Source organism: Arachis stenosperma, chromosome 4 (genome assembly GCF_014773155.1).
Source record: "Arachis stenosperma cultivar V10309 chromosome 4, arast.V10309.gnm1.PFL2, whole genome shotgun sequence".
Taxonomy (NCBI): Eukaryota; Viridiplantae; Streptophyta; class Magnoliopsida; order Fabales; family Fabaceae; genus Arachis; species Arachis stenosperma.
In genome coordinates this window covers 17,371,735-17,389,271 of record NC_080380.1, presented here as the reverse complement: position 1 = coordinate 17,389,271, position 17,537 = coordinate 17,371,735, and the positions used below count along the sequence as shown (strand labels likewise).

Here is a 17,537-nt window from a genome sequence, read left to right as displayed (position 1 = left end):
AATGAAAACAATGGACTGTATTAGGAAAACATGTATAGATCTCAAGTAAACTTACAAATTAAGATATTGTTAGATTTTAAGAAAAACTCACCCATTTGGTTGTATTGGGACATAGGTGTATGTACGAGGCAAGCCTCTTTGAGTGGGCTTATACGTTGGGATGGCCACTTTAGCTATGTCTTCAATGAGCCTATCATGAAACGCATTTAAAGTTTAAACGTAATATAATAATATGGGTTAAATAGATTAACAAAGTCATGAGATCTTTTTGTACCGCATATGCACCTATCCTCATCCATGATGTATCATGTGGTTTACTGTGTAAACTATCCAGTACGAAAAGCATTTTTTCATAGACATGGAATGCATACACCCATAAGTGATGGGACATACATATGGAAAAAAAATCACTACAATAATATACACTTGTAACTAGGCAGATTACATACATGGATAAACAAAAACACATCTTGGTTGTTCGGTTGCATCGATGTAAGTACCATGTCATATGGCAAATAGACTTATCCAGCTTCTCTTTGAAACTACTGTCTTGTCAAAATACTTGGTGTCAGTACCGAAGTGTTTACCCAAATCCGCACACACGGGAGTTGGTTCGTCCTTAAAGTCATTTAGATTTTTTCGAACCTTGACCATTTCCTGTCAAAAGAAGACTTGTTAGGGTTTTGTTCAAATATGATATTAGAGTGTTGCGTGCTTTCAATCCAAAATATATAGTTGATTACTTCAAACGCAACGGTAAGCAAGGATGGCTATCACTTGGTGGAGTGTTTCTATGCATAACAGGTCGGCATATAGCATATTTGCCTAAAAAATTTTATTTTTATTATTAATCAAAAAATCAATTCCGCTCCTAGCTTGTTAATCTCCTTAATTAGGCTGTATTGTTCTTTAATTCTAATTAGTACTCGTAATCATAGGATCTGAGGCCATGTTTGCAGACTTGGGTCACTTTAATGTATGAGCAATTCAAGTGAGTAAATAAACGTAAACTTGTGTTTATGCATATATTTTCTCTATCTCATATTAAACTTGCTTTTTTTTCTGATTTGGCGGGGAAATTTGCTAATATATTTACCTGGGTCGTATAACAACCTTTATTATGTCATCCAATCACATTCTAATTTCTAAGAGTTATATAAGAAGTAAGCTTACTAAATTATCATTATTATTGACCCAGATCAGCTTTACTTTTATTACATGTCCTACAATATTGTGTGCATATACTGGACAAGTTGCATTTTTTTGAAAGTTCCCTAAAAAAGTGGGCAATACTTTCTATGAAAGTCTACCAAGTAAGTTGAGCAATCGTAGAAAATTCAGTTACTGTAGTTATTATGATTAATTAGTAAAGTCCAATGTATCAATACATGCAGATCCCATATACTGGCCAACATTTATGGTGGCTGTTGGTGCTGCTATCATAGAAAGCCAAGCAATGATTTCAGGAGCATTTTCCATTATATCGCAGGTCCTGAGTCTAGATTGTTTTCCATGAGTTAAGGTTGTGCATACTTCCACTAAGCACGAGGGTCAGGTGTATATTCCTGAAATCAATTACATGTTCATGATTAGAAGCATTATTATGTGTGCTGCCTTTAAGACCACAGAAAAAATAAGTCCAGTATACAGGATTGCAGTTATTGGGGATATGCTTATCACAACGTGGCTGATTACATTGATAATGGTAGTTATATGGAAGAAGAGCATATGGCAAGCTACTATCTTCTTATTGGTATTCGGCTGCATAGAGGCTATTTATTTTTTTATCTTAGATAACAAAGTTCATGGAGGGAGGATATCTTCCAATTGTGTCTTCTTTGTTCTTGACGATGATCATGGGAATCTGGTATTATGTGCACAAAGAGAGGTACATGTTCGAGCTTAGAAATAAGGTTTGCAGTGAGTACATAGGGGAATTGGCCATGGATAAGGACATAAGAAGAGTTTCTGGGGTGGGGCTGCTCTACTCTGAGCTTGTGCAGGGGATTTCTCTGAAATTCTCCCATCTCATAGCCTGTATGTCATCCATCCATTCAGCCCTTGTCTTTGTTTCTATCAAGGTTATCTCTATCAGCCGAGTTTTCTTGGAGGAGAGTTTTCTATTTTGGCATTTGGAGCCCAGAGAGTACCGAATGTTCCGTTGCGTGGTTAGATGTTGTTGCAAAGATAAATTTGAGGATGCTCTCGTGTTTGAATCACAGTTAATACAAAATCTCAAGGCCTTCATTCACCTAGATGAACCTGAGGTCAACTTCATCGACATGGCAATGCAAAAGGGTGTGATGTATATGTTTGGCGAAGTAGAGGTGGTGGCTCAACCAAATTCATCGTTCCTCAATAAGATAGTTGTCAACTATGCTTACACTTTCTTAAGAAATAACTTCCGCCAAGGAAACCAATTGATGGCTATCCCGCGTAAGAGACTTCTCAAGATTGGAATGATATATGAAATATAACTCATCATCAACGATCATTTCATTTTTCCCTTACTCTTGCTCTTTTACATTTCTGCATGCATCAAATTTATTTGTACTTAGTTTTCCTCGTCTTTTGTTTATTGTATTTTCATGTAACCAAACAAATACTCAAGTAAGTATCAAATAATAAGATCATCTCCAGTTGAAAACTCATCTTAGTCCTTATTTATGGCGCACTTATCATAAGAAGTAACTTCATACCAGCTTTTGCATCATAAACAATAAATAAGAACTCAAAATATTTCTCTCTTTTTTATTAGAAGGAACTAAGTTTAATTGCTATTGTGTTCACACTTAATTAATTAATTAAAATAAATTAATGTAGTTATTTATTTTTTTATAATAATTATTATCAAAATTTATAAATAAAAAAATAATTCACTATTATGAAAATAGTAATATTTGAAAAAAATTTAATTACTTAATAAATAACAATAATACATAATATATAATTTGAGTTTAAACTAATTTGCAAAATTACTTAATATAAAGAAAAACATAATTAAACTCTATAGTTGACGACGCGCATTGTGAAATTGCCATATGTGTTCAATTAAGTTTCCTTTTAGTTCTCGATGTAGATACCTATTTTGAAGTTGGACATTTTTTGGAAAAAATTGATGGTATGGTGCAAAATTCTCTTTTCACATATGAGATTGTGATAAGCCATTTTCGATATTGTGATAGTCTAGGTCTTGAACAACGTTTCCTACATGAGTGTCTCTTTCATCCTCAACAATCATATTATGCAATATAATATAAGCTCTTATTATATTTGCAAGCTTCTTCTTTTTCCAAAAGTGCACTGGCGTACAATTGCAAAGTGAAGAGTATATAAGATAAGAAATCCATTAAATAGACATCTTAAGATTTTAACTTAGATGTAATGTCTTCGCATCTTATGTTCTTGCACTTGATTCCTCTCTGTTGATGTCTTCTCATCTTATGTTGTTCAATTTTAGACATGTTTGATTTTCATAAATTATTAACAATTTTTTTGGATTTTATTTTATAAATAAATATAAAAACATTTTTATTTTTAGCAGATACCAATTTCTTAGAGAATAAGGTTGGGGCCTTGGGATGATCGGTCCATCCTACTTCTACTCGCTAAATTGAGCGACATAAAAATTGGTGGTTAAGGCAAAGATAATCTCCTTACCTTCCTCATCCAACTCATTCTTCACAAAAAAATGAAAAGTCTTAAATATGATTAATAGTTTATTTATAATTATGTCAATGCTTATGTGTGAGAGTATATAAAATAAATGAATAAAATTGTTTCTCATTTAATTTAGTAAGTAAATTATCCATCATGAATTTATTATTATACTTACAATATCAAACATATGACTAAATTTAAAAAAATTGGGTATATAAATTATGACCTATTCATCAAAACCTATAGTATATTAATAATAAGTACATGGTGAGTTTAAAGCATGCTGATTCTATATAAGAGAATGAAAGAATCTAATATGTGAGAATAAACTTTAATCTAGTTCAGTGAAGAGAAGTTTATCATAGTGTGTATACATGTCTTTGATAATCATTGATCTCTAAATAGATTGGTAGTAGTATGTTTAGAATAAGAATTTTGCATGTTATTGTTAGTTCTAATTCAGACTGATCCAACGGTAAACAAATTAGAAATCGCTGTTCAAAGATTGTTGCTCTGCATAAAAATCAGAATTTTATTTTCTCTCACCTTTGTAGTTGTTCCCTCTTTTGGAGAAAACATAGACAAATGAAAAGTATATAAGATGAGAGACCCATTAACTTGACACCTTAAGGTTTTGAATTGGATGTGGTATTTTTTCATCTTACGTTCTTGTATCTGATTTCTCCTCGAAATCTCTCCAGTGGTCCAGAGCTCTCCACGATGGCGCAATAAATGGTATCAGGGCCGATGGTTAATTGGTCTAATGGTTAAGGAGTGTTTAAAATGGGAATGAATACTCAAATATGGTAGACAACATATAAGAGAGGAAGTTGATGTGCTCACTATGGTGGCTCACATTTGAGGGAGAGATTGTTATGGTTGTAAGTATGTAGAATGAATTAGTCCTACATTGAAAAAAACATAGAGAAGTGAAGAGTATATAAGATAAAGAGCCTATTAACTTGATATCTTATGATATTTAGTTAAATGTAGTGTCTTCTCATCTTATATTCTTGCACTTAGTTCCTCTCTGAAGTCTGTCCGGTAGTCTAAAGCTTTCCACAGTTACCCAACAGGTAGTATCAAAGTCGATGGTTATTCGATCTGATGGTGAAACATTAAAAGTCTTCCTGGCAAAGGCGATCCGGGTGGCATTTTTCACATTAAAAAAACTTGGAGAAGTGAAGAACAATTTTATATTCTTTGTGGTGTCTTCTCATTTTATGTAGTTCAATTATAGACATGCTAGATTTTCATAAAATTATTAAGTAAATTTTTGGGATTTATTTTTTAAATAAATATTAAAATATTCTTATTTTTAACAGAAACCATTCTTTAAAAAATAGGGTTAGGGTCAAGGAGATGATCTTCCCATCCTTCTCCTACTCGTCAAATTTATTAACATGAAAATTAGTAGTTTGGACAAGGATAATCTCCTTACACTCTTCATCCAACTCCTTCTTTGCCAAAAAAAAAAAATAAAAAGCCTTAAATATAATTAATAGTTTGTTTATAATTATGTCAATGCTTATGTGTAAAAATATATAAAATAAATGGATAATATTATTTTTCATCTAATTTAGTAACTAAATTGTCCTTCATCAATTTATTATTATACTTATAATATCAAAAATACAAATAAATTTAAAAAAAATTGAGAACATAAATTATGACCTCTTCATCAATATTTACACTACACTAATAATAAGCACATGGTAAGTTCAGAGCATGCTGATTCCATATAAGTGAAGGAAAGCATCTAGTATGTGAAAATAAACTTTAATTTAATTCAGTGAAGAGAAGTTTATCATAGTGTGCATATATATCTTTGATAACCATTGATATTTAAATAGGTTGGTACCAGTGTTATTAGAATAAGAATTTTGCATGTTATTGTTAGTTCTAATTTAGACCGAACCAGCAGTAAACGAATTAGAAATCACTGTTCAATGATTGTTGCTCTGCATAAAAATGAGAATTTTGTTTTTCCTCTTCTTTTTTACTTTTGTAGATGTTCTCTCTTTTAGAGAAAACATAGATAAAAGAAGAGTATATAAGATGAGAGACTCATGAATTTGACACCTTAAAATTTTGAATTGAATGTGGTATCTTCTCATCTTAAGTTCTTGCACTTTGTTTATCCCCGAAGTCTCTCCAGTGGTCCAGAGCTATCTACGGTGCCCCAATAAGCGGTATCAGGGCCAATGGTTAATTGGTCTAGTAGTTAAGGAGTATTTAAAATGAGGGATGAATATTCAAATACGATAGACAACATATAAGAGAGGGAGTTGATGTGCTCAATGTGGTGGCTCACATTTGAGAGAGAGATTGTTATGATTGCAAGTGTGAGGAATGAATTAGTCATACATTAAAAAAATAGAAAGTTGTAAAATAAAACAAATGAATGAGAGAGTTGTACACACTTCCACTGAGCATGAGGGCCAGGTGTATATTCCTGAGATCAACTACATGTTCATGATTGCAAGTGTTATTATGTGTGTTGCTTTCAAGACCACAGAAAAGATAAGTCAAGCGTATGGGATTGCAGTTATTGGGGATATGCTGATCACAACGTGGCTGGTTTCAATGATAATGGTAGTTATATGGAATAAGAGCATATGGCAAGCTACTATCTTCTTATTAATATTCGGCTGCATAGAGGCTATTTGTTTCTCATCTCCGATAACAAAGTTCATAGAGGGAGGCCATATTCCAATTGTTTCTTCTTTGTTCTTGACGATGATCATGGGAATCAGGCATTACGTTCACAAAGAGAGGTTCATGTTTGAGTTTAGAAATAAGGTTCGCAGTGAGTACATAGGAGAATTGGCCATGGATAGGTGTTACATGATAAAAACTCTATGGTGCAACAGCTGTATCAGATAAAAAGGATTAGTTAGTGTAACTGAAATTAGTTAGGTTGTTAGTATGCTATGCAACTGGCAACCAGTGCAGCAAGTCAATTATGTTAGATTACTTAGAAACTGTATATATATCTATTATTATAACTAGTTGAATTTCAAATTCTTCTAGATCAATTTTGTGAGAAATGAAATTAGATTCTTCCTTCTCTCTCCTTCTCCTCTTTCTCTGCTAGTTTATCCTTCTTCTTCTTGTTGCTCTCTTCTCTTGCTTCGTTCCTTCCCTTTCTCTTCTCTTCACACTTGAACTCAGTTGATAGAGTTGATGAGAGTTGCTCTGCTTCATCCAAGGCTATTTCAACAATAGGGACATAAGAAGAGTTTCCGGGTTGGGGCTACTCTACTCTGAGCTTATGAGGGAATTCCTCCGATATTCTCCCATTTCATAGCTTGTATGTCATTCATCCATTAAGTCCTTGTCTTTATTTCCATCAAGGTTATTTCTATCAGTCGAGGAGAGGTTTCTATTTTTTCATTTGGAGCCCAAAGAGTACCGAATATTCCGTTGCGTGGTTAGATGCATTTACAAATATAAACTCGAGGATGCTCTCGTGTTTGAATCACAGTTAATACAATATCTCAAGGCCTTCATTCACCTAGATAAAACTGAGGTCAACTTCATCGACATGGCAATGCAAAGGGGTGTGATGTATATGCTTAACGAAGTAGATGTGGTGGATCAACCAAATTCATCGTTCCTCAATAAGATAGTCGGCAACTATGCTTACATTTTCTTAAGAAAGAACTTCCGCCAAGGAAACCAATTGGTGGCTGTCCCGCGTAAGAGACTTCTCATGATTGGAATGACATATGAAATATAACTCATCATTAAGGATCCTTTCATTTCTCCCTTACTCTTGCTCTATTACATTTCTACATGCATCAAATTTATTTGTACTTAGTTTTCCTCATCTTTTATTCATTGTATTTTCATGTAACCAAACAAATACTCAAGTAAGTATCAAATAATAAGACCATCTCCAGTTAAAAACTTATCTCTGTCCTTATTTATGGCCCCACTTATCATAAGAAGTAACTTCATACTAGCTTTTGCATCATAAACAATAAATAATAACTCTAAACATTTCTCTCTTTTCTATTAGAAGAAACTAAGTTTACTTGCTATTGTGGTCTCACTTAATTAATTAATTAAAATAATTAAAATTAATGTAGTTATTTATTTTTTATAATAATATTATTAAAATTTATAAATTAAAAAATAATTCACTATTATGAAAATAGTAATATTTATTTGAAAAAAAATTATTTACTTAATAAATAACAATAATACATAATATATAATTCGAGTTTAAACTAATTTCCAAAATTACTTAATATAAAGAAAAACATAATTAAACTCTATAGTTGACGACGCGCATTGTGAAATTGCCACATGTGTTCAATCAAGTCCTCTTTCAGTTTTCGATGCCGATGCCCATTTTGAAGTTGGACATTTTTTTGGAGAAATTGATGGTATGGCGCAAAATTCTCCTCTCCCATATGAGGTTGTGATAATCCATTTTCGACATTGTGATACTCTAGGTCTTGAGCAACATTTCCTGCATAAGTGTCTCTTTTATCTTCAATAATCATATGGATTACCAGCCCAGTCAGCATCAGTGTATGCTTCAATGTTTAAGTGCCCATTCTTTTGGAACATGATCCCACTTCCTGGTGTCCCTTTCAGGTATCGAATAACCCTCATGGCAGCTTCCATATGATCTTCTTGAGGTTGATGCATAAATTGGCTTATTACTCCCACTGCATATGCTATATCTGGCCGAGTGTGTGACAGATAAATCAATTTCCCAACTAGTCGTTGGTACCTTTCTTTATCTGCCAGATTGGCACCCTCCTCAAACTTTAGCCCATGGTTAACCTGCATAGGAGTATCTGCAGGCTTACAATCGACCATTCCTGTTTCTGCAAGAAGATCCATAATATACTTTCTTTGGGAAATAAAGATTCCTTTGTTGGAGCGTAGAACCTCTATTCCCAAGAAGTACTTTAATCCTCCTAAATCCTTCATTTCAAATTCTTTGAATAGATTACTTCTCAATCTTGCAATTTCTTCTATATCGCTCCCAGTTATGATCATGTCATCCACATATATGATTAAGCATGTGATCATATTTTCCCTTTTTTTCAAAAATAAAGTATGGTCAGAGTTACTTTGTTTGTACCCGTACCTTTTCATAGCCACTGTAAATCTTCCGAACCAGGCACGTGGGGATTGTTTGAGTCCATAGAGAGCCTTTTTTAATTTGCAAACTTCATTTTTCTGGAATTTTTCAGAGAATCCTGGAGGAGCTTCCATGTACACTTCTTCTTTCAATTCCCCATGGAGAAAGGCATTCTTGATGTCAAACTGATGGAGAGGCCAATCTTCATTTGCTGCTATTGAAAAAAGGACTCTGATGGTGTCAATCTTTGCAACTGGTGAGAAGGTTTCTGAGTAGTCAATGCCATACGTTTGTGTATAGCCTTTGGCTACTAACCTTGCTTTATACCTCTCAATGGTACCATCTGCTTTGTGTTTAATAGTGAAAACCCACCGACACCCAACCGGCTTCTTTTCTGCTGGCAAGATGCACTTTTCCCAAGTTCCATTTTTCTCTAGAGCCTCCATTTCTGCTTTCATAGCTTCTCGCCACTCGCCCTTCTTACTGGCTTCGTGAACTGTTCTGGGAATATCTTCAGCTAGAAGGGAGGTAAAAAAAGCTTTTGCAACGTCTGCCACTCCTTCTCTGGTTGTCCTAATAGGATACTTTGAACTGCGAGAGACAAGTCCTGGGGAATATCTGTCAGGGGGTACTCCTCTGTTCCTTCTTGGAGGAAGTGTGAATGGCTCTGATTCTGGTTCCTCAAGTCTTGAAGCTAATCTGTCATTGTTAGTGACTTCATTCATAACAGGAGATAACTCAATAGATTGAAGGTCACTTACCTTTTGTTGAACATTCTCAAAAGGAGGCTCATTGGTTGTGTTAGTTTCTTCCACATTGTCAAAGGCATGCTCGGTGGCGCCATCTACTTGCTCTTTTGGAACAGTTTCGTGGCAACTAAGATTAACTAACCAACTTGGTGGTTCACTGGTTTTCTCCCCCTGAACAACAAGTTGGTCGCTGAAGAAATATTCTGATTCAAGAAAATCACAATCCATAGTCACATGTACACGACGAGTGATAGGATTGTAACAACGATACCCCTTTTGGTATGTAGCATACCCCATGAAGACACATTTCTCAGCACATGGATCAAACTTGGTTCTGGTAGCTTTAGGGATATGGACAAACACAGAGCACCCAAAAACTCTTGGCGGTAATGTTTGGACAGGAGGAAGTACTGTCTGAGTGGCCAAAACCTGCAAGGGTGTTCTGTGGTGGAGGATCTGGGAGGGCAACCTGTTCAGAAGATACGTCGAGGTAGCAACAGCTTCAGGCCAGAAACGTGTTGGAACCTGTGCATCAAACATCATGGCCCGAGTCATCTCTAGTAGCTTACGATTTTTTCGTTCTGCCACACCATTCTGTTGGGGTGTATTTGGGCACGATATTTGATGAATTAAACCATTTTCCCTAAAGAAATCTTGCATGGATCTGTTCACAAACTCCCCTCCATTATCTGATCGAAGCACTTGAATTTTTTTATCAAATTGAGTGTGAATCATTTGATAGAAAGCATAGAATTTATCAGGCACTTCAGATTTGTTTTTTAGAAAATATACCCACGTCATTCGAGAGAAATTATCCACAAATAATACAAAATACTGAAGTTGATTGTTATGGGAATTAGGTGCTGGGCCCCATACATCAGAATGTACTAATGAAAAAGCAGAACTAACTCTAGTGTTACTCGGGGAGTAAGTAGCTCTATGATTCTTTGCCCGAATACAAGTCTCACATTTAATGGGTTCAGTGTTACTCGAAAAAAGACTAGGAAATAAAATCTTAAGGTACCCAAATGAGGGGTGTCCCAGGCGTCTATGCCATAACCAGAGTTGCCTTGTAGCCGTTCCGTGAGCAAGCATGGCATGTCCCTTGTGAGCAACCTCATCAACGTAGTAAAGACCTCCACGTTCAGTATCACGCCCAATGATCTCCTTCGTATGAATGTCCTGCAAAAGGCAAAAGGTAGAGAACATGAGAACCACACAATTTAGTTCCTTTGTAACTTGACTAACAGAGAGTAATTTTGAGGATAGTGCAGGGACATAAAGACAATTTTTTAATTTTAATTTTTTTGAAAACATAATTGATCCTCCTCCTTGAACTGCAATTAATTCCCCACTGGCTGTCTCAATATGGGCCTTAACAGGAGTAGAAAGATTGTCAAAATCATGAGGATCATGAGTCATAGTATCAGTGGCTCCACAATCAAAAATCCATTCATCAGCCTTTTTTGGGCCAGAATTTTTTTCTGACTGGGCTGCCTTCACAGAACTGAGCCCTGTAATTTTTGAAGAGATTTGGGCCATGAAAGGGGTTTGGGCTACGGACTCATCGCCCCTTTTATTTGGACCAACCCACTTACTAGGGTCATCTGGCCCAAACAGCCCATTAGGGTTCTCATTCTCTTCAGAGCTCTCTTCTTCTCCATGCGCGGTTTCCCCTCTGCTCTTACCTCTATGAGCGACTGCAGCTCTCCCATGGATTGCTTGTGACTCTGTCTCTTTATCTCTTCCAGCGTCACCACCGCTGTTGCTGGCGGCCTGTGGGTTGCCCACGGCAGTGGCGGCCTTGTGGTTTTTTGGCTTGGGATCTTCCCACCACTCGGGGTAGCCTACGATTTTGAAACAGGTCTCCTTGGTGTGCTTTCTCATCCCGCAATGAGTACAAAGGAGGTGACTTTTATCTTCCTTCTCTCGTTGTGATGAACGCCGGCCGGCTGTTTCTGAGCGATTCCATCTCGGTCCCTGTCCCTGTTTGTTCCTCGCGACTAAACCGATTCCAACCTCCCCTAATGATGTGCTCCCTTCGCTGCTGGTGGTAGGCTTCAGGATCTGAAGTCGGGCTGCCTCCCTCCGGACGGCAGTGTAGGCGGACTCTACTGAAGGGGTCTTTTCTTGCATCAAAAGGTCCCTTCTAATAGCTTCAAATTTCTCATCAATCCCTGTTAGGAACTGATATAGTCTCTGCTCTTGTTTAATTTTGTTGAAAATTGCAATATCTGTAGTGCACTGCATAGGGTTAGGTTGCCTCCTGTCAATGGCCATCCAAATGGCTTGTAATTTGTTCCAGAAATCCTCTAGGGTGTCTTGTCCCTGCTTCTGTGTGTTTGCTTTTCGATGTAAATCATAGATTTGCACCGGATCTGTCCCGCTTCCATAGGTGGTAGCCAATCCTTCCCATAGAGCCTTTGCGGTAGGAAACTAAGAGACATTGTTCATTAAATTTGTCTCGATATTCTGAATAATCCAAGTAAAGACTGCTTGGTCTGCCTGTTCCCATTGTTCATATGCAGGTTCTGTCTCCTCTGGTGCCGGAGGAACACCTGTCAAGTGACTTTTTTTTCCTCTACCACCAATAGCTTTCTTCATAAGGGTTGCCCATAATGGATAATTGTCTCCATTTAATTTGAAACCAATTGACAGATTGTCAAGATTGGCCTGCGTTTGCTGAATTCCTAGACCATTACGAAGCATATTTGCAATTTGCAAGGTTAGCTCATCAGTGATGGTCGAGGAATTACTCTGATTTCTGTTGTTGCTAGTTTCGTCATCTGCGGATGACATTTTTGGGTGTTTGAAGGGATATTGGAACAATGTTGTTGTTTTTGCTGAGTGCCCAGGATCTAACACTGCTCTGATACCATCTTGCGATGGTATCGAGGATTAGGATAAGTAAAACAACAGAGGAATAGAGAGAGTAGGATCAGAAAAGTCTTTTTTTTTGTTATCTTTTATTTGGTTACAATAGCTCTCTTAATATAGAGTAATTAGGAAACTAAATATAGAAATAATCCTAATTGATTACATTTGATTTTCCTTGATTTTCTCTTATACCCAATGATTTGTTCTTTAATTAGAATATTCTAACAGATATTCTAACAGACCTATCCATCAAAACCTATACTATATTAATAATATGCACATGGTGAGTTCAAAGCATGCTGATTCTATATAAGAAAATGAAAGAATCTAATATGTGAGAATAAACTTTCATCTAGTTCAATGAAGAGAAATTTATCATAGTGTGTATGCATGTCTTTGATAACCATTGATCTCTAAATAGGTTGGTACCAGTATGTTAAAAATAAGAATTTTGCATGTTATTGTTAGTTCTAATTCAGACTAATCCAACGGTAAATGAATTAGAAATCGCTGCTCAAAGATTATTACTTTGCATAAAAATAAGAATTTTATTTTCCCTCTTTTCTCTCACTTTTGTAGTTGTTCTCTCTTTTGGAGAAAACATAAAAAAATGAAAAGTATATAAGATGAGAGACCCATTAACTTGACACCTTAAGATTTTGAATTGGATGTAGTATTTTCTTATATTAAGTTCCTGCACTTGGTTTTTTTCTGAAATCTCTCCAGTGGTCCAGAGCTCTCCACGGTGGCCCAATAAATGGTATCAGGGACGATGGTTAATTGGTCTAATGGTTAAGGAGTATTTAAAATGTGGGATGAATACTCAAATATGGTAGACAACATATAAGAGAGGGAGTTGATGTGCTCATCGTGGTGGCTCACATTTGAGGGAGAGATTGTTATGGTTGCAAGTATGAGGAATAAATTAGTCCTACATCGAAAAAAACATAGAGTAGTGAATAGTATATAAGAGAAGGAGCCTATTAACTTGATACCTTATGATATTGAGTTAAATGTAGTATTTTCTTATCTTAGTTCTTGCACTTAGTTCTTTCCCGAAGTCTGTCCGGTAGTCTAGATTTCTCCACGGTTGCCCAACAGATAGTATCTGAGCAGATGATTATTTGGTCTGGTGGTGAAACATCAAAAAAATCTTTCCTGCAAGGGCGATCCGGGTAGCATTTTATATTCTTGGTGGTGTCTTCTCATCATATGTAGTTCAATTATAGACATGTTAGATTTTTAAAAACTTATTAAGTAATTTTTTGGGCTTTATTTTTTAAATAAATATTAAAATATTCTTATTTTTAGCAGAAACCATTCCTTAAAACTAAGGTTAGGGTCAAGGAGATGATTTGATTATCCTACTCTTACTCGTCAAATTTAGTGATATAAAAATTAGTAGTTTGGATAAGGATAATCTCCTTACCCTCCTCATCTAACTCCTTCTTCACAAAAAAATAAATAAATAAAAAGCCTTAAATATAATTAATAGTTTGTTTATACTTATGTCAATGCTTATATGTAAAAATATATAAAATAAATGGATAATATTATTTTTCATTTAATTTAGTAAGTAACTTGCCCTTCATGAGTTTATTATTATACTTATAATATCAAAAATACGAATAAATTTAAAAAAAGTTGGGTATATAAATTATGACCTATCCATCAATATTTATACTATACTAATAATAAGCACATGGTGAGTTCAGAGCATGCTGATGCTATATAAATGAGTGAAAGAATCTAATATGTAAGAGTAAACTTTAATTTAATTAAGTGAAGAGAAGTTTATCATAGTGTGCATACATGTGCTTGATAACCATTGATCTTTAAATTGGTTAGTACCAGTATTATTAGAATAAGAATTTCGCATGTTATTGTTAGTTCTAATTCAGACTGATCCAACGATAAATGAATTAGAAACTGCTGTTCAAAAATTGTTGCTCTGCATAAAAATGAGAATTTTGTTTTTCCTCTTCTCTCTCACTTTTGTAGATGTTCTCTCTTTTAGAGAAAACATAGATAAAAGAAGAGTATATAAGATGAGAGACTCATGAACTTGACACCTTAAGATTTTGAATTGATTGTGGTGTCTACTTATCTTAAGTTCTTACATTTGGTTTCTCCCCAAAGTCTCTCTAGTGGTCCAGGGCTATCCACGGTAGCTGGTGCGGTATTTGTAACCTACACTACTAACCGACAAGTGCACCGGGTAGTACCAAGTAATACCTTACGTGAGTAAGGGTCGATCCCACGAGGATTGATGGATCAAGCAACAAAAGCATTTGATAGGATTAGTTAGGCAAGCAGAAAATGGGTTTGAGATATTCAAAGAGCATTAGACAGTACTTTAAGAATTTCAGAAAGCAAGCAGCAATGAGTTGGGAATAAGATATTTGAGAAAATAGTTAAGGTTTCAGAGTTATCTAATTTCCGGATTAACTTTTATTACTAATTAATTTAATCATGCAAGATTTAATTTCATGGCAAACTATATGTGACTAGACCCTAATTCCTTAGACCTTCCTAGTCTCCTCTAAAATTTATTAATTGCCAATTCCTTGGTCAATTAATTCCAATTAGAGGGTGATGATCAATTTCTAGTTTATATGCCAAAAGAATCCTAATTATCCAAAAATAAGGGGATTATATGTCACGTATCACGTTAAATACAAACAATTAGAAATTCAGTATAATATGTTCTCAAGCTGTTGTTCAAGTAAAGAGCTTTTCTAAGTTTTACAAGAACTCAATTAGAACATGGGTCATACTTCCGTTCCACCCATATTCATAAAATAAAGAGCAAAAACAATTATTGAAATATAAATCTAAATATGAACTAAATTAAAAAGATCAAACGAATCAATCCATGAAAATAGACAGAGCTCCTAACCTTAACAATGAAGGATTAGTTACTCATGGTTCAGAGAAGAAAAAAAATAAGGGTTTTGGTAACAATGTGTCCTGTGTCTAAATGCACAGAGTTTCTATTTATAACTAATCCTAATAAATTTTAAAATCTAATTATCTAAAAATAATATCTTTTCCTCAAAATCAGATTTGAATTTAAATTCGAATTAATTAACAAGTCTTTCGCTGATGGGTGGGGACCACTTGATTTATCCATTCTGCAACTTCTAATCTGTGTTTTCTGGGCTGAAAACTGGGCCAAAATAGCCCAGGAATCCACGCCAGCGATTTCTGTAATTTTTGCAGATCGCGCTGTTGGTCTTCTTCGCAAGTCACGCGGATGCGTCGGTCACGCGAACGCATTGCTGAGCAAATCTTCAAATCACGCGTGCGCGTCAGTCACGCACACGCGTCGCCATGGATACTTCCAGATCACGCGCACGCGTGCGCGTCGCTCCTCGCAGCCATCTCCATTGATTCTTGTGCTACAGAAACTCCGTCAAATTCTGCCGAATGCTACCTAAAATAAATAAAATTGCCCAAAACTCAAAATAGCATCCATAGTGGCTAAAATATAATTAATTCTTAATTAAACTCAATAATTTAAGTGCAATTTTACTAGGAAAAGATAGACAAGATGCTCACGCATCAGTAGCCCAATAAGTGGTATCAGGGCCAATGGTTAATTGGTTTAGTAGTTAACGAGTATTTGAAATGAGGGATGAATACTCAAATACAATAGACAACATATAAGAGAGGGAGTTGATATGCTTAATATGGTGGCTCACAATTGACAGAGGAATTGTTATAATTGCAAGTGTGATGAATGAATTAGTCCCACATTGAAAAAAATATGGAGAAGTGAAGAGTATATAAGATAAGAAGCTCATTAACTTAATATCTCAAAGTTTTGAGTTAGATGTAGTATCTTCTCATCTTAAGTTCTTACACTTAGTTCCTCCCCAAAGTCTCTCTAGTAGTCTAGAGTTTTTATGGTGGCCCAACAGGTGGTATCGGAGCCGATAATTAATTGGTCTGGTGGTAAAGTATCATGTCTTCTCATCTCTATTATTAGGTGTGGTGCCTTCAAGACCACAGAAAAGATAAGTCAAGCATACGGAATTGCAGTGCATACGGGATTGCAGTTATTGGGGATATGATGATCACAACGTGGCTGCTTTCATTAATAATGGTAGATATATGGAAGAACAGCATATGGCAAGCTACTATCTTCTTATTAGTATTTGGCTACATAGAGGCTATTTATTTCTCATCTCAGATAACAAAGTTCATGGAGAGAAGCGATATTCCAATTGTGTCTTCTTTGTTCTTGACGATGATCATAGAAATCTGGCATTACGTGCACAAAGAGAGGTACATGTTCGAGCTTAAAAATAAGGTTCGCAGTGAGCACATAGGGGAATTGGCCATGGATAGGAGAATTGTATCAAGAATTTTGCATGTTGTTGTTAGTTCTAATTCAGACTAATCCAACAGTAAAGAAATTAGAAATGAGTTTTCTAAGATTGTTGCTCTGCATAAAAATTGAAATTTTATTTTCTCTCTTTTCTAAGTCTCTCTAGTCTAGAGTTTTTACGGTGGCCCAACAGGTGGTATCAGAGTCGATAATTAATCGGTTTAGTGGTGAAGAATCATGTCTTCTCATCTTATCTATATAAAACAAATGAATGAGAGAGTTGTGCATACTTCTACTAAACATAAGGGCCAGGTGTATATTCCTGAGATCAACTACATGTTCATGATTGCAAGTATTATTTTGTGTCGTACCTTCAAGAATACAGAAAAGATAAGTCAAGCATACGGGATTGAAGTTATTAGGGATATGCTGAGCACAACATGGCTAGTTTCATTGATAATGATAGGTATATGGAAAAACAAAATATGACAAGTTGTTATCTTCTTATTAGTATTCGACTGCACAGAGGCTATTTATTTTTCATCTCAGATAACAAAGTTCATGGAGGGAGGCTATATTACAATTGTGTCTTCTTTGTTCTTGATGATGATCATGGAAATCTAGGATTACGTGCACAAAGAGAGGTACATGTTTGAGCTTAGAAATAAGGTTCGCATTGAGTACACAGGAGAATTGGCCATGGATAGGAGAATTGTATCAAGAATTTTGCATGTTTTTGTTAGTTCTAATTCAGACTGATACAACGGTAAACAAATTAGAAATCACTGTTCTAAGATTGTTATTTTGCATAAAA

At 35.3% G+C, this 17,537-nt stretch overlaps 1 pseudogene; it reads left to right on the top strand.

Annotated features, from left to right (window-relative positions):
• Positions 1-449: 449 nt before the first annotated feature.
• On the top strand, positions 450-7,402 carry LOC130974710 (potassium transporter 5-like; annotated as a pseudogene).
• Positions 7,403-17,537: the final 10,135 nt, after the last annotated feature.